The sequence below is a fragment of the Nicotiana attenuata genome, chromosome 1 (genome assembly GCF_001879085.1).
Source record: "Nicotiana attenuata strain UT chromosome 1, NIATTr2, whole genome shotgun sequence".
Lineage (NCBI taxonomy): Eukaryota > Viridiplantae > Streptophyta > Magnoliopsida > Solanales > Solanaceae > Nicotiana > Nicotiana attenuata.
The window spans coordinates 29280522-29303744 of record NC_031989.1 but is presented as its reverse complement, the minus strand read 5'-3'; the positions used below and the strand labels follow the sequence as shown (position 1 = coordinate 29303744).

General features: G+C 35.3%; 1 long non-coding RNA gene across 3 annotated transcripts; it reads right to left on the bottom strand.

The window, feature by feature from the left end:
- LOC109223536 lies at positions 3139 to 22940 on the bottom strand. 3 transcript variants are annotated; one of them, XR_002067589.1, is made up of 6 exons: positions 22713 to 22940; positions 4277 to 4391; positions 4121 to 4198; positions 3766 to 3895; positions 3522 to 3678; positions 3139 to 3375 (listed from the first exon to the last, which is right to left on the bottom strand). It is a non-coding gene; the product is annotated as an uncharacterized LOC109223536 (long non-coding RNA). The 3 variants fall into 3 exon arrangements; XR_002067588.1 differs by lacking the exon at positions 22713 to 22940 and adding an exon at positions 5404 to 6228; XR_002067587.1 differs by lacking the exon at positions 22713 to 22940 and having other exon boundaries at positions 4277 to 5393.

The following is a 23223-nucleotide window of genomic DNA, read 5'->3' as shown; positions in this document are numbered from 1 at the left end:
AATGAAAGGCTAGTTTTTATATTATAGTGGTGAACCAACAATCACATATTGGAGTGAATGTTGAGCCTCTATGGTACAATATATTCACAAGTTAGGATGTGAAGATATGAGCGATCCGACATGATTAGAAATGATCACATCCGACAAAATATGCAAATACCACATATGGAGAGAAAAAAAGCGAAAAAATTGCTTGAGAAAGTCTGTTCATGTTCTACGTGGACCTCCAAATGTATTGGTCAGAAGGTGCAGCTCCTCAATAGTTGAAGTGTTAAAATGTGCTATGGTAAGTCTTTTGAATCGAGTCTCAAAGCGAATAGAATCTTAAGTTCTTAAATCTTCATTCTTTCAAAAGAGTGTCCGAATAACACTTAGACACTTCTTACTACTTACAAACGTTGCACAAAACTTCAATTCAACTATATAGACCTACCCGAACACTAATTAGAGTCCAATAACATCAAAATAAACTCTTGGTCAAACTTACGAACTCTTAAGCTCTTCATATTGCTAACTTTCGATAAATGATGTTCGAATTCTTCTAGGAACCTCCAACACCAAATTTGAACATACGTACAAGTCCAAAATCACCACACAAACCTATAGAAACAATCAATCTTGATTCTAAGTCTATTTACTCAAAAGTCAAACCATGGTCAACTCTTACAACTTAGAGTTTCCCTTTAAGAAGTGTTCCAAATCATTTCCAAATCTCTTGGGACAAAAATCACTCATAACTGCAAGTTATAAAACACCAAATGGACCTGTGGTAAGGGTCAAATCACAGAAGAGATGCTAGAACACGAAAGGACCGATCGAGTTGTTATACTCATCGCTTGTCACTCGTTGCGACCCCTATTCGAGGCATCAAGGTTGTTCTGTTAAGTCAAAACTCACAATTTTCAAGGGCTTTTCAAAGCCTTCTATCATGACCAAATCCCATCACCTAACTCAACTGGCTAGATGAGCCAACCAACATAAACACAACTCAAAACTGAAGATCACCAAATAAATATAAATAAGTACGTGAAAATTAATACATATTATCCCAAGAAATGGTGGTATAAGTCATGAGTCACTATGATTAAGAAGTACAACTTTAGTGTAAAGTGAATACATCATCTATTTGAAATATAAATATAGAAATGCAATTATTAAACTACCATAAGCAAAATGGTAGCCTGCAATTGGAATACCGGTACATCTTCAATGCTAGCCTTCAGCTTTCACAACAACTCAGCACCAAAATCTGCACGCAAGGTACAGAAATGTAATATGAGTACAATTGACCCCATGTACTCAGTAAGTATCAAGACTAACCTCAATAAAGTAGCGATGAGATTTTGCCAAAAAATACTCATCTAATATAAACTGAACCACTCATAAGATTTACGTCAATAGAGGAACGGCTAAGAAACAACCAAGAAATAATGGATATAAATTATAATGAACATGCTTTCTAAATAATCGGATCAAATCATAAAAGTTTACCAAATTTAATTAGAAAAGAATAAGTCGAGTCTCATTGTCCTTATTCTTTTTAAAATAATTGCATGTTTATCATGATCATTCAAGACTTATCCGTTATTAAAGTTGTTGATTTTTCTAGTAATTAACGGTTGTCCTCTCTATACAATTGTTTCTGGTAGAGTGTTTATAGTCTATCATACTATTTCTCATTTACATCACACTCATTACACCAAAATGCTAACAATCCAAATCCATACTTCACCATTCGTACAAGGCTTTTTTGCCCTCAAAACACCATGAATTTCTTTCGAAGGAATCCAACATGTATGCATAGCTTCTTCAGTCCTCATTTATAGTAGCCACTGCTCCAGCAGACTAACATCCATTGCTTATTCCAACTGACCATATATTTTCTTCCTTGGGGTAACTATATCTGTTCAAAGATAGCCTCAATTTTGTCACTTCATGCCGTGTGACATGCATTTCGGTGATAAATATTAATACAACGTTTAAAGGCTATGACAGTTTGTGCAACATCATTTATGAGTAGGTACTACGGTTTTGATGGATCATACACAAAAAAACAAGCGCCCCCTATCAGAAACGGATAGGAATGTCAACCGACGTGAAAAATACAAAGCGATGTCAGCAGAGAAAAAACAGAAGTTGCTACTACATCATCTTACAAAGATTGATCTCTAAACTTGATTTTGCAAAAATAGAAACTTACTGGGAAGTTGTCCTTGGACAAGTGGGGGCAATTGAAACATTATAATATGAAATTTAAATGAAGTAAAAATTTTACAATGTCGAAAGATGAGAAGTTGTTGAAAGAAGTGAGAAAATTGCAACGGGAAATGACATTAACAGTAACATCGCAGCCATCTGCATTCAATATTAATACTATGGGCCGGTGCCTATGTGAGTTGTCGTACGGTCACTCTGTAAAATTGAGATGTATGATTTTCAGGTAATGAGTTGTTATTTGAGGTATGTAACGATTGGCTCGTTGGAGAGATCTTGTGAGAAGCTTAAAATGTACGCTCAAGTTTGATATGTGATGTAAAATTAGTGTCTTATTAAACTTACCCATTTGGGTTGCAATATCGTCTGCGACATTAAGTTTGTTTTTCCGGAATATTTCCAAGCTTTTTAAGAGATTGAATTAGTTTGATAAAGTATGTGTATAGCATTACTCTATTAAAAACCAAAACATAGCATTACTCTATTTCATTTGCACATCTAAATATACAAAACGAACATACAAAGCAAAACCAAGGTGAAAATTTTGAGATTTCATGTTTCAAATATCTTATCAACAGTAAAAAGGACTTGAATTATTTGATTTCTCACCTCAAAATTGCAGGGCAACCAACAATGTATATTGGCTAATTTAGAAAAAGGTTTAGTCAACTGAGCTATGTGACAATTATCTTCTTCTGATGCTATTAAGTCCTTTCTTTCTCTCTTTTGTATGTGCACATGTTGATTGTGAATGTGTATGTTGGGTTTTTCTATTTATTGTCAGTTTCAGTAGAAATTGACTTTACACGAGTACAATAGCTCTTTTGTATGTTTACTGAGTTATAACTTAAAGGTGCACCTCTGGCCCAAATCAAGTTTGCATTTGGCAGTAAACCAAGGAAACCTAAACAATGACACCATGGGTTGTGAAAGCTCTTTAGCCGAGACTATAGTCTGTCATGCTTTTCATCTCAATGGCTTGTCAATAAGGGTAGAATGATTTTCTAAAGTACAATGAATTCTCAGAAATGACTAATAAAGTCTCTTATTCTCACTAACATGCCTTTACACAGATTATTTCATACATTTTTGCAGAGGTAATTTCAAGAAATTTCTCTCCTAATTGGCTTGATAAGGTTGCAACAACTGTTCCACTGCAATCTGCAATTATACATCAAAGCAGGCCATGATATGCAAGTTATTGTGTGTTATTTGATTTGCATAAAGTGAATGAAAGAATAAAACATTTGGAATTGAAGATGTTACATTAACAGATATTAGCGAGCTTGGAATTCAAATTGTGATACCTGGGTATTAACATCGCACGTCTGTTGCAGCTTGCACAATGAACAATTCTCCTTACAGCGGTTCTGAATTGTTGCCCGCAGTGGGAACATAATAGTCATAAAGCTCTTGGTCAGCAGCCGGTAGCAACATTTTACCTCCGATGCGAAAGAGATGTATCTGAGAAGGGGGATAGAAGTAGATTTGTTGAGTTGTAACTGTAATCCTAAAATACCTCACATATATTTGCATGTATGTAATACATACAGGAGACTGCGGCTGAATCTCTGCAGTTGGTACTATGTTATCATGTACTGGTACAAGTACATGTGATAAAGCTATTTGCGGAGAACTTGCCCATCTGTACCTTGCCATTATATCTTCCTTGTCTCCAACACTATATATGTACAGGACTTTAGAAACCAATAAAACACCATGTATATTTAGAATGACTTAAAATTATTGTATGAAGTTCTGGATACATGTGGTCAAATTGTTATTTAACTGAAAATGCGAGTTTTAACTTATAGCTTGCTAATTGTATGTTTTTCCGCATATGTTTCATTCGCATGAACTAATAAATAAACTATAAAACTTGATTGCATAAATATTTATTTCATACCAGTTCATAAGTTCTCCAACTTAGGGATATGGTGGATTTATCAGTATAATCGGATTGTACCTTGTCGACAATGTAATCCTGTATTGTTTGAATTTTGTTAGTAAAGAATTCATAGCAGTTCTCTACGGATACAAGAAAGTTGTATCCTTTGCATACCAGCATAGTTGGTTCGTGCAACTCGTTTGCTATAATTATGGATATTCAGCAGCCTGTGCAGCTAGGGTGCTTCCGACAATCTGAGTGAAAGTCCTCCCAATAAAGATAAGTGGCACTGTGCAAAACTTTAGTAATGTCACCAATAAGAACAAAGAAAGGATGTAAATATACAATTAACCTAGCCAGTTCAGTAAAACCATATAGTTACACACGATGCATGCCCCAACAAATGATGAGTCAACTTTTTAATTGCAGTGCAGTCAGCCTAACAATATTTTCTTTGCAATGCTACTTTTGTGTAGATTAAATATGCAATAGCAACAAGGAATACTGAACTGGCAATGTGGATTCAATTAGCTACTATGTGTGGTTGGTATTTTTAATATAGTCATGGCTAAACCATGTATAAATGAGCCACAATAAGTGCGGTAAATTGAATTAGCATCTGTGTAGAATTTAACACACAACTTATTTCTTAATTTATCTTCAACAGTCATGTCCTTGCCCTATCTTAAGAGATAGGGATCTATATATTTCTCATCCCATTCTTTAGTTTCTTCAACTTAGCAACATTGCTTTGGATAGCCCTGTCGGTCAGATCTATATTGTTGGAAAGGTTCTCTCTGACCCGGGCTCTAAAATTTTAATCATTACGAAATCACGAAGAAAGTAAATACGATATAACAATTTACAATTTAAGTAGTTGCTGATGCTTTCAAACAGTAAAAGTATTTTGTACGAATGAAGCATTGACTGATACTTTAATGGAGATGGAACCTACAAGGCAATCGAATTCCCTTTACAATCTTCCATGTCTGAAGTTTAGAAATTGATTGAAGGTAAGAGAAGAATAGAGACTTCTGGTTTACTAAATAACATGTGGAGCTCCCAACCTCATTGGTCATTCTTTTAAGTACAGGGAACTAAAGAATCAATAAGTTTTACATAATTTTTTGAGCAAGAAGGACATTGTTTTGGAATTTAGCTATAGTAGTGTATATATTATATTTCATCTAAGACGTAAGTCATCAATAGAATATTGAGAAAATGACTTGAATATCGAGAAAATGACTTAGTCGCAACAATATTCAAAAACTTTAATCATTGGAAGCACAAAACTATTTAACCTTTGTTGCCACTTCCTTGCATCTAGCAAATTTATAACTTGATCCAGTAAGTGACATAACCATGTTAGTATTACCTGGTCCAAGAGCAAAGATAAAAAGAATGAATCCTATTTGGAATTAGAATCTACCTGTTCTCATAGGCTTTTAAGACTTTTTTTAAAAAAAAAATAAAATTCCCAGTAGAGTCTGGGTTGTCATTGAATAACATGGAATACACCTGAGGAGGATGTGGCCTTGCCTCAGTGACAAAAATGTTTAGTGCAGTATTACAGTAGAATACTATTACAATTACGAAACACATAAGGACAATTAACTTACAAAAAAGTTTGCCTTATCATATTTTATTCTCATACTAGGCAATTTCCATCTCTCTAAATAATCAGAGGCACCCAGGATTTGAAGATGACGGGGGCACTATTAGTGGAGAACTTTACCAATAGTTGTTGGGTCCCGCCGGATGCTGATAAACTTTCGGTGATAACTGACATATATAAGTGAGTTAGGAGGTGAAGTTGGGTATGGAGTTTGGGAAAAGGAAAGAGAGAAGTGATTTAGAGTTTTTAAGGCTAGGGTTTTATCAAAACAAAAAACATTTGAAAAAATAATTAAAAGAAAAAAAAAGGAGGTTTGGAGGGGGGGTTGAATCCTAAGCTAAAAAGGCAAGATATAAATAAATGGAAAGTCTAGGGTACAGTTAATATTTAAGCTAAAAAGGAAAATTATTTAGGGAAGGTGAGGGCGTCCAGATTCGAACCTAGGACATCCAACACACACAGAAGCAAGCAGCGCATTTGACCAATGCCCCAATCACGCTTTTGTGCTTTAGGGTGCACAATTAAATATAAACCCACTTCTCAAGGTATATATATATATATATATATATATATATATATATATATATATATATATATAGAATTTTTCCAGATGTTTACGGGGTCCCGTGACCCCTCTACCNAAACAGATAGCTGGAATAAACAGATAAATGGAAATCGTAATAAATTTACAACAGTTCTCTTAAATGTACACAATGAACTTGAAGAAATAGAATGCACTTAAAATTAACACAACTGACAATAACTATAATATAATACAAAAGCATAACAGGAAATCAAAAATAACAATGTACTATACATTAAAAATCTCAAAGATCATAATTGTAAGAAAATTACCTTCTTGGATGCGACACCATTTTTTCTCTTCTTTAACTGAGAATCATTGCTACAATCAACATCTACTGGTTGAGTCTCTGTTTTAGGCAGGGATTCACGTCTGCTTCCCCCTAACTCATAATCCTCAACAACTTTACCTTTTCCCTTATCAGTCGCAGGAACACCTCCTATGACTGGTTCGGAATTTGTGTCGGGTAATGACAGGTAGGGAGTTTCATCGACTGACGAAGCATTAATATTGTTGCCTTTTCCACCCTCTAATTCTACATTTTCAGTTGTGTTTTCAACATGACTACTGCTAGGGTTACGACTAAATGGAGACTGAGAATCAGAAAAATAAGGAAAAACTAGGAACAGACATGGCTGAGGCAACGCATTCAGCAGCTACTTGTGTTGAAGAATGATATTGTCCACGGCGCCACCATCTACGCGCACAATGCTTCCGACCCATAGAGAAAACAACAACCCATAGACATTGATTCACAAAAGTACAAAGGAAAACACAAAAATCCTATGATTTTGAAAATCCACTTTCACTAAAATGTACTTTCAGAAGAAAAAAATTCACTCAAAGCAAAAATGTCACCCAAAATTAGGTACTAGACGAAGATATAGAACGGAATCGGAAGAAAAAATTTAAAACTCGAATGTGTTTCAATTTTGCGTTCTCATCGGTTGGCTATGGAGGTTTGGAAACTGTACTCTACTCTACTTGTTAACTGTTAAAGAACGAAGAAAAGCGTGGGAAGCTTGGGACGGGTGAAATAGATGGGCTGGATCGAAGATAAGGAAGAGATGGGTAGATTGGGCCGCGTGAAATATGGGGGCCGGGTAAATAAATTGGGCCGACTGGGTAGGCAGGGTAAATAGTTTGGGCATGGGTATTAAAAGGTAAATAGTTTGAGCTTAATAGGTATAAAGTGAGATTTTCTCAAAATACAAAGTCTACGAAATTAGAGTGTGGGCTTAGGCAGTTGGGCTTGGGGTAGGGGGGCGATGGGGAATTGGGAATTAAATTATAAAACTAGGCTTGGGGCTAGCAGGGTCCAAAAAAAAAGGCTTTAAAATTTCGGTATTTCGGTATACCAAATTTCAAAATTCTAATACCAAGAACAATACCGAGATACCGAAAATGCAATACCAAATTAGACCGAAATACCAAAAATAAACCGAAACCGAAATACCGAAATTTTAAACTATGGTTAATGGAAGAGCATGAGTAAGCTTGGCCATATTCCATGTTCCCTGATTAATATAATCTGCCACTTGAATCTTGTGAGATCTAGCTGGACAAGGGTGTTGTTTGGCAAGTCCACCCTTACCAGTCCAGTTATCCCACCAAAACTTAGAGTTCCCTTTATTGATAATCCATAGGATATTCTTCCCAGCTTGGTCCCTAACCTCCAATAGATGTTTCCGGGTGTGAGATTGTCCACTTCTCCATGCTTTAGCAACAGGGTGTTTGTTGATGCAATATTTATTGATAATGAAGGAGCTCCAAATATTTTGATTTGTTCTTAAATTCCACCACCTTTCAATGGCAAGAGTAATACTAATATCAACCAAGCTTCTAATACCAGTGCCTCCCTCTTCTTTTCCTTTAAATCAATTGCTCCATGAGCTCCAGTGATACTTGCTCTTCTAACTGTCTGAGCCCCAAAAGAACTTCTCAAAATATTTTTCGATGAGGTTAAAGGTTCCTTTTGGTGGACTCATGGCTGCAAGAGTATATGTCGGGATAGGCTGAAGCACATTCTGTTTTGATAGAGAAGGACCGAGCAATCAGTTTTATCTAGAAGATGAATTACGATTTTACTTATTTATTTCTTAAATTATTATATCAAGCAGGAATTGGGTTTTTCGTACTTGCATATTCATCACTAAGAACTAGATTGTTAGTTAATCTAAAGATAAAGTAACACACTCCTAATCATTCCCAAGTACAACAAGAGTTTCTTGTCAGACTAGTTATGCTGGTTATCAGTTACTATTATTACATTTAGAGTAACAAGATCATTCATTTACATCCTTCTCGTATCCTGCCACAATTTTGAAGCTACTATATAACAATTAACAATTTCAATGTCATGAGGATTCATGAAGGTTATTATTTTTGGGGTCAATTTAGTGTAACACTCATTTATCCGGGCTTGAGAGCAACTATACCAAGCTCACATCAGTGCAGATATTATTATCGTGGTAGCGTTCTCTCCGTGTCCATCACCTACCTCGAACCCCCTCCCCCCCCCCCAAACCCGCACCCTACTGGGAAAGTATGCCATTATCAGATATGAAATGTAGAATCGCATATTTCACAACTCTTTCAAAGAGATCACAAACTTATTTTTCTCTTTGGATAAGCACAAACATCACAACTTTGTCATAAATATCACAAGTTTTTTTTTTTTTTAAATATGCGCATAAAGTTCACAACTTTGTCATAAACATCACAAATTTCTCTCTCTCTCTCTCTTTCTCTCTTTTTAAACTTTGTCATAAAGATCACAACTTTTTAGTAGTGTGATCCATCTAAATTAAGTAAAGCCCAAAACAGAAAGAAAAAGAAAACAGCTACTCCAAAATGCAACAAGAGATAGATAAGGAAATCTTGAGGCGTTTCTTGATAAGATGAATGGACTGAGCAATGGAAGAAGCATGGCTCTAACTTTCCTCTGTATAGATTTCACATAGCAAAACTTTTTTTTTTTTTTTTATTAATTTAAACAACAAATCCAAGTTGGCATCTCAAGATTTAGCATAAAAAGGTACAAACTTTTCTACAAATCCCAAGCATATTTGACTGTGAAGGAGTCAATTCTCAGACTAACGAAGGTGAAACAAAGGAATTAGAAATATAAACTTCCAGTAAACTAAGAGGATGAGTCCTCTGATTGAAACTTAATTGTTTTTTAACAGAAAAGGGCCTTCCGACTGAGGACCAGACTTCAAACAGAAGAGTAAATAAAATTAAAAAGAAAGGGAAGGCGGAAGCATCGAATGGCGAAGAGAGGCGGCTCGGCAGGAAAGGAATGGGAAATCGTCAAGGATGACTTCTTTGTTGGCGGAACGAAGGGCTAAAGAAGCTTTCCTTGCACAAATAGAATCGAGTAATATAAAAAACAATTTGAGTTGTTCTAGGCAACAGCTATTCCAAAAATCATAAGAGCTTTCGCAATTTTACCCAATTTAAACAATTTTTACGCAATTACTATTCCAAAAATAAGAAAGCAAAACTCACCTACAACCAACACTGATAAATTGTGTACGAAGAGAAAAGACTGAAAGAGACAAAGCGAATAAGATTAATCTCAACATATCAAATAAGTTGGTTTACAACATTTTGAACTACAACATATCAATTATGAGGACCCTATGAATTTGATGCCTTTGTGTTAAAATGTATTTATATCTTGCAATTAATCAAGTGCATAGTCGACTATCTTTACTAAATAGATATCAATGAATTTTTACAAATAAGAATTCTGAGTGAAACTGATTCCTGAAAGTTTGAGAATACAGTCCTACTCTCTTTCTTTTTAAAAGTATACAACTCTCGATAGTAAACTACAAGGTTAAAAACATTTCATATATAATTGAATTGAATGTCTAAGTCTGCCATCTAATTATCATATTTAATTTGTCCTCTAGACTACAGCTTCACTTTCTTTAATAGCGAGTTAGATGAGTTCATAGAGTTAGAAAGTACAGAGGATGGCTTCCTCAATTGCCTAACCTCACAAGGTGATTGAACTCTCTTATGGGTCTATATATGTCAACTGAATCATTTGGTTCAACATTCTTATGATTTGTTTTACGTTCTCTTGCAGGTTGGTGTAAACTTGAAAGACAGATGGTTAGTGCCATGAAACCTGGTTTTACAATTGTTTCTCCTAAGCTCTGTATCAACTGATATCGTTTGGTTCGAGATTTTCATGATTTCTTTTTCTTGCATTTTGGGGAAATAATTACTCAAAAGTACAAATTTTTAGTGGGATTAGGAGCGGTTGACTGGTTCAAGCTATGATTTCAAATGAGTTTGATCCATGTGACCTATATATTAAGCTTTTTTCTTCGAAAATTTGTAACATGTATGTAATTTAGTTAAATCATCTAGATGATAGCGCTTACTTTTTGCATTCATTTTACATTATCTAAACATTACGAACTACTATTGCCTTGTCTCGGATTCTAACATTTACACTCCCAACATGTATATATATTTACTCTTTTTCCATTTAGAAGAGAATGCATCAGCCACCCAAGAACCATGTGAGCACCTCACATTCATCCCCGGCCTTGTGTTCATTTTTCTCTTTATTTCTCCTTTTCTAACCTATTTCTTTCTGCATTATCAACTATATTCATGTATGTTTTTGTTTGTGTTTGTTGAATTATCCTTTTCTTTTGTGTTGTCGAACATGTATAAGGACTGACACCTCCAATTTTGTCAACATTTTTTAGCCAACATACACATGAAGGATTTATATGGCGCGAGTGGAATGAATAAAATTCGTATCTAAGATGACGTACGTACCAACGATAAACAAATATTATATAGCACATGATGGATCATCTCCACTGCTAATATTTTGAGGACTTTTGTTGGGTGTGGTTTCATCCTTTATCGTGTTCACTAAATGAGATTAACATTCATAAATTTCGAAATTTGGCATTTCCCCTTAATTTTTTTTTAAATAAAATTTTTAGTAATATTTATGTCATTTTCAAAAATAAATCATTATTTGTTGAGGGGTACACGCGCAACGTGTGTGTCCAGAAACTAGTATATTTAAATTACCGACGGAAGTCCATCAGTACTGTAAGAACAAAATTCAAATTATTATTTAAATGCAATAAGATTGACTACGTCGATAACTTTATTTTCTTTTTCAGTTATTTTTTTTAAAGTACCGAGAGACAACGTCGGTACCTAAATAAAGTAATTCAAAAATATAAATACAAAATGTTTCGAGGGAGTCCGTCGGTACAACCATTTAAATTTTGGCCGGTCAAAATATCATTATTTATCGACGGAAGTACGTCGTTTCTTTTTTAAAAAAATTAGAAATTAAAAAGTTCAAAAGTACCGAGAGACTCCGTCGGAAAATCCTTCGAAATACCGACGAAAAAAAGTCCGTCGGTAATGTTGCGTCGGTAAACAGATGTATTTTAGTAGATTATCATCAACTTTTGTAATTATGCGCACATGTTTTCTTTTTTATTGAGTATCCACTGATGTGGAAATTTAACGATTAAAAATGTCAAAAATCCAATCACCTTACCAACCTACAATGCAATGATCATTCTTTTTCATCGGACAGAAAGTGCTAAGTACCCGCCAAAATTTTGTGGAAGGTGCTATTATTTCTCATACTTATATTATTTTGAACGAAAAGTTAGAAGGAAACAAAGGATAATACTCATATAACAGATATGTGACAGGAAAACATAAAGTATTAAACACATGCAGTTTCAATTTTTGCTGCAGCAAAAAGTAAGAAAAAACTTAAAGGTAGATACTGATCTTAAAGAGACAGTAAGAAACCCGTATGCTTTTAACAGTAAGATAATCTCAATATAATAAATGTCACTTATAATAGATTTCTTTTTATATCTCAGACAGGAAATTCAATGATCTTTAATCTATAAATAAGTTTAGGAGACTGTCAATTTTAATGCATTGCTTGTTCTTTACTTGCAATTTTATAGTAAAAATAATTATTAACCAGTAATCAATGTTGGAAATTATGTTACTGTGTTTGATGTCGTTGTATTAGTGTTCTGCTGTATTTTTGTTCTGGTAACCAAAAGGAATAAAGTGCCTAATGATAATTATATTGTTCTTTATAGAAATAGTTCATATTAGCAAAACGAATTGTAATATGAAGCGATAACCGTAGATTCATAGTTGGATTTGATAGTTAGTATTGTAAAACTGACCAACGATACTATTTTTTATTCCTGTTTTCTATTTTGTTCTCAACATCCGACTGCCCAAAAAGTTTTTCGTATTATGCTTCTGGCTGCAATAAAAGAGAACCGTTCTATATTTAGCATATAAATTTCACAAAATGATGTTATTGTCTTACAATTTAATGATCTTTAAGCTATAAATAAGTTCAGGTCATTATCAACTTTCTAAAGTGATTTAGGCTGGTGTACACTCACTAGATTCGGTAAGAATCACTTAAGTTTTATTACTCTTACTATAATTTATTAATGAAAATAATTTAATCCTTTCAATAGACTTGGCTAAGGAAAAAGCACGGATCTGTATTTAGTATATGTATTTCATAAAATAATATCATTGTCTTATAGTTGGTTGGCAATCTTTAAGTTATAAATATTAGGCGATTGTCAAAACTAATGTATTAGTTGCTCTTTACTTACATTTTATCCCACAATATGTGTATTTGCTGTCATTGTACGAATTATCTGTTGCATTCATATTTTGGTAGCTATAAAGAATAGAGTACCTATTGATATTTTGTTGAAACAAAGGAGAACTTAGATGCAGCTAAAGGGCTTGACAATATGCTTAACAACTGAACATTTTCCCCGCTCAGCTGAAGTTATTTCTTCAGTGGCTTTGCTGCTCCAAATCTTCAACTGCTAATAAAAAGTTGTACTTCTCTTTGTAGTTCAAATTTTCCAACAAAAAGAAATCTAGAACAAGATCAAGATCATTGGCACTGATCCAAACTCCTTGATATCACTTTCATGTAAAACTGATCAATACTACCATGGTGGTTGCAAAACTTTCATATTTGTCCAATAGCATGCCCAATAAAGCGTTAATGTTCTTTATTGACGTTATGTCCATAATATGTAGGTTGTCGACGTAGCCTTTATTAAGAAATAGATCATGGTCTAGACCAAGTAAGTCAACATGTGCTTCTACTGCTACATATGGTGACACTGAGTATCTTGCTTGCACTCTTTCTGGCATTTCATTTCTTTACTCGAAATGAACTCAATTTTAATTTGCCGATAACTGTTTTCTGAAAACAGGTTGACATCCTCCTATGAACATTGATCTTTTCTACCTTATCAAAAAAAATAATGAATATTGACCTTTCCCTGAGCAATGCGTTATGTGCTGCAATGTTGAAGAACCGATTTGCTGATACCATCATCAAAGGGAAACAAAAATCTCTTCCACTTGATGAGTGTATTTTACATTACATAGTTGAATTAGGATGATAAGTCTAATCTTCAGAAAACCTATAGTACATTAATTTCCAATGAGCATATCTTATATCACATTGTAAATCTCTCTAGATAGCAAAAAGAAAAAAAACTTACCTTGTCTTTGCTTTGATCGTTTCTTGCCGGGCTTTTTCTTCTTGAAGAGATTTTTCTTTTCTCTTGATTTCTTCTCGATCTGTAACATTTCTTATTCTCCTTTTTCACTTTGAGATCTGCGTCCGTGATCCCTTCGCACAACAGTTATGTGATCACCAAGTATTTCAACACTACAGTAATAATATTGAAGTCAGATGTATATTCTCAGTAAAATAAAACTGTAAAAATATGTAATGGCTTTTCTCTGGGAGAGGAAATTTCATCTCTTACTCTAGGAGCAAAAAATAATCAAAACCCGACGTAATACACAAACCAAGAAGCACAACTAAATATTTCAAGAAATAATAACCAATCCATTAAACCAAATACATTGATTTTAGACACTGATAGTTATTTTGACTACATGATTTTGTCCTTATTCTTTTTAAAATAATTGCATGTTTATCATGATCATTCAAGACTTATCCGTTATTAAATTTTTCTAGTAATTAACGGTTGTCCTCTCTATAAAATTGTTTCTGGTAGAGTGTTTATAGTCTATCATACTATATTTCTCATTTACATCACACTCATTACACCAAAATGCTAACAATCCAAATCCATACTTCACCATTCGTACAAGGCTTTTTTGCCCTCAAAACACCATGTATTTCTTTCGAAGGAATCCAACATGTATGCATAGCTTCTTCAGTCCTCTTTTATAGTAGCCACTGCTCCAGCAGACTACATCCTTGGCTTATNTTCGATTGTGTTAAGGGTGTTCAAACTTAATATATAAAGGTAAAAACAGATTTTGCCTTATATATACAGTGTAATTTTTTCGGCGAACGGGTGTTCGGGTCGAACACCCTTCGCGCCCCCTAAACTTCGCCCTCTCGCCCTCCCTACCCCCCCCCCCCCCTCCATCCCCACCCCCACGCTGGAGTTCAGCCGAGAAGCCATGAACGACCTCGACCATCGTGAAAACCTCCATAGAAGACATTCTTCCTCCTCCATTAAAACCTAACAGCAAAACCACCTAAAATTAGCCTTAAATCAATATTAAAATTATTCAAAAATAGTAGCAAACTTCATAAAAATTAACCAAAAACCTCCAATAACCATAGCTTAAGCCGGCGACAAAAGAGGGATTAAGAGAAAGGAGGGATTAAGTGAAGACTAGAGTTGGTTTGGTTGAAATTTTAGATTGAAAATCAAAGAGGGAGAAGAGCATTCCATATACAAAATAGACAGAAAGATATATTACATGACTATTGTACAAAAAGAATCGTATTTAAATTGTACGGTATTGTAGTTGCATTAAACTTGTAAGAATATTATATGAAAGTTGTAGATAAGTTGTAAATAAGTTATATATTGTTTGATTAGTTGTATAAAAATTATATTTAATTTGTCTGTTATTGTTGATAATTTATATCAAATTTGTATGCTACTATACATATATCAAATTTATATTAATTTTTTTTACGAATTTTGTATTTAATTTGTATGTTGATGTACCATACATTCTTCTTTTCTTGCTCGATTTGCTAAAGAAGAAAAAGAAGAGAATGGGTTGTTGCTATGTTTTTTCGATGAGTCACTGCTGATGGTTGGCCTGGAAATTTGTCACGGCCTAATTTAGGATCGTGACCGGCGCTTAGGAGCAAGTGCTCCCAAGTAAGCCTCATCGGTATTTTACAGAAAATCGGACAGAGTTTCCCCTGTTTATGGACTATCCAAAAATTTCCCTGTCTCAAAATCAACAACCAATCATCCTAATATCAAACCAAACAATCGACTACTTATCAATTAACCAAAACAAATCTCCACCATTACTAATCAACCCACTAACAACCAGAATACTAATTTATCTCCAATTTCGATAAGAAAGTGCAATACTCATCATAAGTCTATAATAACGAAAGGATACTCATGACGCTAAAAGAATGACTATGGAGCGACTCTAAGAGTTCAAGGAAAAGACCATAACAATAAATAAAACATCCGCCCACGCGAACAAGTGCGAGGCTCACCAAGAACTATCAACCTGCAATTAACGAAATCCTCGCCCGCGTCAACTGCTGTCTCTGTAAAAAAAAAAGTTAGCGAGGAATGAGTCACAAGCTCAGTGAGTAATAACACTTAACCACAACCGTTTTTATTAGGGACAAGTCAGAAAACATGCTAGTATATCAAGCAAAAAATAACATAGAAATGCCCTTTTTAGAAATAATAAATAATTTTCAGTCTCATAATATAATTAACAATTCAGTAATAAGCTCGGTAACCACTGTATAATATCAATATTCATATTTTGGGAGGTTTCAATGAACGGATCATGTAATCGGTATAATTGTGGACTTCTTCGCAAGAAGTCAAATATAACGGTAGTCCCTACTCGAGGGAAATCAGTAATGGCATGCTAGTTCTACCTTCCCACTAGCGAGGGATGTAGCTGTAATCGGTAATTACAAGGTGCACCAGGTCTAACGAACCCGCCGTTAGCTACGGGATCCTTCAAAGTCTACTCCCATTTATACTTGTCTCTGTATCCGTATATACTCATAGAAAAATATTTTATAACAATATAGGGCATTTCGGTTCTTATCAAATCATGTAATTTCATTTCGATAACAGTAAATTCAAGTAACGGTAAAATAGATCGAGTGACAACGAAAATATTTAAAACAACGATAATCATCTCAAATAACTATTTCGGTATCATATCGAGTAAAAGACCTTGTCCCATATGCAACTCAAAATAATCGGTGACATATTTATATTAAAAATTATGTGTAAATTATGCAAGTTATGAAAATACAAATTCCGGTAAGATTACTACCATAATACTTCGTGCGAAATACCAAACTCGCCACCTCGAACGATCCGTAAGAATTTCTTCAATCAATCTACAATCACATCAATATCGATCTCGTGCTAATTTCCTTGTTTTAGCTAATTCACAACTAATTTAGAATGCCCTACCCTTCGGTTCATGTTTGACTCTTAATTCATCAATTTATACTTACTCACGCTACTGGTAGTTTTGGATACTTTAAAATCTTTTAAATACAACTTATTCATATGATATACCCAGTTAATTCACGGAAAAGTCTTATGAATTTCTCCTACTTTTCTTGGCTTTATCTTTCATATTCTTAATCCATATTCCAAAATTATATCTACTCGGCCCTATAAGAATCATGTATATAAAATTCCATTGTTTGTACTAGATTAATAGTAACTTGAATTTTGTTGATAGCTAATAGTGTGCTAAGTATTAAGTAAAGGAATCAGATTACCATGAAAAAGTTTTAGAAATCAATTACCTAGCTTGTTCCCCTTCTCTGTAAATCCCTTTTCTAGAACAAAGTAAACCCACCTTGTGGTTGCTTTTGATCGCCTATGTCCGTTTTGCTTCTGCCGAGCTTGGCCCTTTATTCTTTTGTTTTTGAATGCTTCAATGCTTCTGTTTTTTTTTAGCGCAGCTTTGCTGCTTTCCCCTTTCCCCCCAGAGGCGGACCCAGGATTTGAAGATGACGGGGGCACTATTAGTGGAGAACTTTACCAATAGTTGTTGGGTCCCGCCGGATGCTGATAAACTTTCGGTGATAACTGACATATATAAGTGAGTTAGGAGGTGAAGTTGGGTATGGAGTTTGGGAAAAGGAAAGAGAGAAGTGATTTAGAGTTTTTAAGGTTGGGGTTTTATCAAAACAAAAAACATTTGAAAAAATAATTAAAAGAAAAAAAAAAGAGGTTTGGAGGGGGGGTTGAATCCTAAGCTAAAAAGGCAAGATATAAATAAATTGAAAGTCTAGGGTACAGTTAATATTTAAGCTAAAAAGGAAAATTATATAGGGAAGGTGAGGTAGTCCAGATTTGAACCTAGGACATCCAACACACACAGAAGCAAGCAGCGCATTTGACCAGTAACCCCATCACGCTTTTGTGCTTTAAGGTGCACAATTAAATATAAACCCACTTCTCAAGGTATATATACATATAATACATATATATACAGAATTTTTCCAGATGTTTACGGGGTCCCGTGACCCCTCTACCATACACGTAGAATTCTGGCATCCTGTATGGTAGTTGCATATTTTGCTAGACCATCTGCCACTTGATTGGCTTCTCTAAAACAATGTCTTACCTCAACATTAGCTTGAGATAAAATCTGCTTTGTTTCTAGAATTACAGCTTTGAACTTGCAGTTCTCCACTGTATTTTGAATCAACATGTTGGCAATAATTAGAGAATCAACCTCTAATATAATCTCCCTGAATCCTTGTTTGATGCACCGTTCAGAACCATATTTGGTTGTATAGGCTTCGGCCATATTGTTGTTGCTGCACATTTTTGGGACTGCAAAAGCCATAATTAAATTTCCGCCGCAATCTCTAACAATTCCACCCATACCCGCTAAGCCTGAAGAGTGAAGATAGCTTCCATCGGTGTTGATTTTCACTTTTCCTTCAGGAGGCAAATCCCAAAGGACTGCCAAGCTTTTAGGGACTGGCATGAGTTTTTCAACTAATTCACAGGTTTTAGGCCACGACTGATCCCAATCACAGCTAGGAAATGCAAATTTTAGAGTTGTTCTAAGGATCCAAATAACATTATGGTACAATCTGTTGTACACCACCTTTCTTTGATCCCCATATTTACAAGAACTAATCCCCTTCCATAACTCCCAGCATATAACCAAGGGTGTAATGTAGAGTATCATTTTGTGCACATTGTTAACAGGCTTAGTACTAAACCACACTTGCAAGACCTCTCTAATAGGCCTTTTGTGATGTCTGATACCCAGTAATCCACCAAAAAAATCACACAGTTTTAAAGCCACTTCACTTTCAACAAACACATGTTGAAGAGTCTCACACTTGGGAGCAGTACAACAATAACATCTGGAAACCATTTGTTTCCCAAACTTATACACTAAATCATCAGTGGGAAGTTTCTTTTGTAGCATTCTCAATGCCAAAAACGATATTTTAAAAGGGATCTTGTTATGCCAAACCTTCTGTATCAGATTACTATGCTGCCCCTGAGTTATGCTTTTCTGATAAACAGATTTAGTGAAAAATTTCCCGTCTGCAGTGTTTTCCCATACTGGATAGTCTTCATAGTCGTGCTTCCCTATTGGCAAAGTGCCAATATGATTCACTATGGTTAATGGAAGAGCATGAGTAAGCTTGGCCATATTCCATGTTCCCTGATTAATATAATCTGCCACTTGAATCTTGTGAGATCTAGCTGGACAAGGGTGTTGTTTGGCAAGTGCACCTTTACCAGTCCAGTTATCCCACCAAAACTTAGAGTTCCCTTTATTGATAATCCATAGGATATTCTTCCCAGCTTGGTCCCTAACCTCCAATAGATGTTTCCAGGTGTGAGATTGTCCACTTCTCCATGCTTTAGGAACAGGGTGTTTGTTGATGCAATATTTATTGATAATGAAGGAGCTCCAAATATTTTGGTTTGTTCTTAAATTCCACCACCTTTCAATGGCAAGAGTAATACTAATATCAACCAAGCTTCTAATACTAGTGCCTCCCTCTTCTTTTCCTTTAAATAAATTGCTCCATGAGCTCCAGTGATACTTGCTCTTCTAACTATCTGATCCCCAAAAGAACTTCGCAAAATATTTTTCGATGAGGTTAAAGGTTCCTTTTGGTGGACTCATGGCTGCAAGAGTATATGTGGGGATAGCCTGAAGCACATGCTTAATTAAAGTTATTCTCCCCCCATGATATAACATTTTTCCTTGCCAACCACTTAACATTTTTACAATCTTTGATACAAGGCCATCAAAGTATTATATCTTTTTTCTCCCAATATAGATTGGACAACCCAGGTATACGAAAGGAAAGCTATGATCCATGAAACCAGTGACCTCTCTCATCCTGTTAATTCTAGAGGGAGATGTTTTAGGAGAGGTTAGGAAGAAACCTTTGTCTCTATTAACCTGTTGTCCAGAAGACTCCTCATACAATTGTATTTGCTTTAAGACAAGTTTAATAGACTTGCTTTTGCCCCCAGTGAATATAATAATATCATATGCATAGGCAAGATGATTCACCTGGGGGCCTCTCTTGCTCATAGAAAAAGGAATAAAGTCACTGTTATGGTGAAGCTTGTTAAGCAGCCTAGATAGTACTTCTGCACAAATAATAAAATGGGAGGGGGATAAAGGATCTCCCTGCTTGAAACCTTGTGAGGAGGTGAAAAAACCTTTTCTTTCCCCATTGATAATAATAGAGTACCAAATATTATAAATTAGCCTAGTGACAATATCAATATAGTCATCTGAAAAGCCAAACTTACTTGGAACAGATCTGAGGAAGCTCCAAGACATCCTGTCGTAAGCCTTATCCATGTCAAGTTTAATAACCATGTTGCCTCCATCTGTTGGTCTGAGCTATTCCATGGACAATTTCTTGAGCCAAAAGGACATTGTCAGTAATGGATCTTCCCTTAACAAAGCCTGATTGATTATCTGAAATTATCTTTGGTAGAAAGGGGTTGAGCCTTCTTGACATAACTTTGGATATGATTTTTTGCGAGTAATTACTAAGGCTAATAGGCCTCAGTTCAGAGAAATTGCTAGGAAACTCCACTTTAGGAATAAGAGCCAAGCAAGTGTGAGTGTAATACTTTGTTAAATTTCCACCTTTGAAAAAATTCTGCACATAGTCTACAATGTCCTCGTGAATGATATGCCAGCATTTTTGGTAAAAAATACCATTGTACCCATCTGGGCCAGCTGAACTAGAAGCACACATATCAAAGACTGCATCTTTGATTTCTACAGTAGAAGGAATAGAAACTAGCATTCTGTTATCATCTTCCTCTATGCATCTGGGAATGCAATCAAATATTTTGCTATCTAGTGTAGGTTCTGGCAAGTTGAAGAGCCTTTCAAAGTGCCTGCAGGCTGCTTTAGAAATTTTTTCATCCCCCTGAATCCATCTGCCACTTTGATTTTTTCACCTCCTTTTATATTTTATACTACTGTGGAAGAATTCAGTGTTGCAATCACCTTCCTCATACCACTTGAGTTGAGCTTTTTGTCTTAAGAGAGATTCCTGTTTGGCCATCCAGTTAATATATTCTGCGTGAGCCTTATTAAGGTCTTACCTATTTTGTTCCGTGTTGGTGATCAGTTCCATTTCCTCCAATGCTTGTATCTTCTCTTCCCATTCTGGTACACATCACCAATGACATTTCTTGACCAATCACTTAATCTATTGCTAAGGAGTTTCAACTTTTGCTGCAACCTCCCCATGGTATTCCCTCTGAATTGAGTATCCCATACCTCTTGTACCAACTCAAAGAAGCCTGGTTGTTCAACCAGAAATTTAGGAATCTGAAGTAACTATGCTTGACATCTTGATCTGATTGGGCTTTTAAAAACAAAGGCCTATGATCTGAGCATGTTCTTCCTAGATGCCTAACTATATTACTTTGAAATTTCTGATTCCACTGATCATTGTAAAGGATTTTATCTAATCTTTTCCAAATTCTCTTTCTTGGCCTTCTATTGTTACACCAAGTATAGTTTGATCCTACATAACCAGCATCCACCAACACACATTCATTCATGCAGGATATGAAGTCTAAGCTTTTGTAGGCTCTATGAGGTTTTCCCCCCATTTTTTCTTCCGATTCCATAATTACATTGAAATCGCCTCCAACACACCATGGAGAATCTATATTAGAGCTTAGACTCTCCAGACTAAACCAGAGATCTTTCCTCTCAGTAGAGGTGCACTTAGCTATATGGCAGAGATGTAGGCCTTATCTCCGCCAACACCATCTTCAAAAGTAATAGTAATCTGTTGATCTTCATTAATAATAGAAGTAGCTAGGAGATTAATAGACCAGAAGCTAGTTCTTGCTAATATGTTAAAGTTCCATTTCTTGCTATCTTGTAATCCTTTGTCGTCTTCTTCTTCTTCTTCTTCTTCTTCTTCTTCTAAAGCATTAGTCTTATCCTTATTGCTTATAAGGTTATTTATAATCTCCACCACATCTACTGTAGAGTCTCCTTATGTTTGTTTTTCTTTCTCTTACCCTCCTTATTTTGGACAGTTCCATTGGTTATACCAGTTTCTTTTCCAACATATTTTCCAGGTTTCACCCTTTGATCTTAATTTTCTGCTAGTTTTCCTCCCTCTTCCCATACCTTGTTAGCTTCAAATGAAACAGTGGCATTCTTTCCTAGATTTTCATTCACCCGTGCCTTTTCCATTTTATCTGCTTTTGATTCTGTTCCAGATTTTGCAGCACCAGAGTTAATTATTCCATCTTCAACTACATGATTCTCAGATTCTGCTCCATCTTTCGCTTCAATATTGTATTCTTTTTTTGAGCATATCTACATTGGACTAATGAGTGTCCTAGTAATTTGCAGTGTCTACAATATTTAGGGACATTTTCATACTCCAATTTCTGAGTGAACCCCTTTAGCGGATTTAGTTCTTCCTCTTGCCCTACCCATTCAGTGTTTAACTTCGGCTTGGTACGTAAGGTCCACCTCGACTCTGACCTTGGCCATACTAGGTCGAGTTCTATAGTCCGTGGCAATATCCATAGACAGAGGATTTCCTACCGGACCAACTATTTGCTTTATATAGTTCCAAGTGTGGCAGTGAAACGGTAAACCAGGGAGTAACACCCAAATTGGAACAACGGGAGAGTCCTCCTCCGGCGTCCATTTTTGGAGCCACATTTGTTGCCCCTCAATTTCAATGGACCGCTTTTGACCAACACTTTTACAATCTTCTTCATTAGAAAAATCAATAAAAACAGTTCTAAAATCATGTCCTCCAATCTTAACATTACCTTTCACCGGAATTTTCTCAACAAAGGTTGATCGAATTTTTTCAATTTGTGGTCTAGGTCTGATAAATTTGCCAACAATCGTTGACGGATCCACAGTCATCCCCAGCAGTGAAAAATCATTGGAAGACACCCCATAGGAAGCTGAAGGTTAGAGCTTTTACTTGTTTCCTGTAGCAACCGATTATAAAGAAACAATAAAATTGTAATCATATCATCTGTATTAATGCCGACAGAATTTGCCTCTTACTGAGGTTGTTATGGGGATATTTTGTATTTATATAGTGTAGGTTTGCTTTGCTAAAAATATTTTTTGTAGCTAGTGGGAATTGAACCCATGACCTTATGTAGATTTTGAATACCCTTGACCACTAAACTATACTTTTAGATTGTGTTAAGGGTGTTCAAAACTTAATATATAGAGGTAAAAAACAGATTTTGCCTTATATATACAGTGTAATTTTTCGGCAAAGGGTGTTCAGGTGAACACCCTTGCGCCCCTAAATCCACCCCT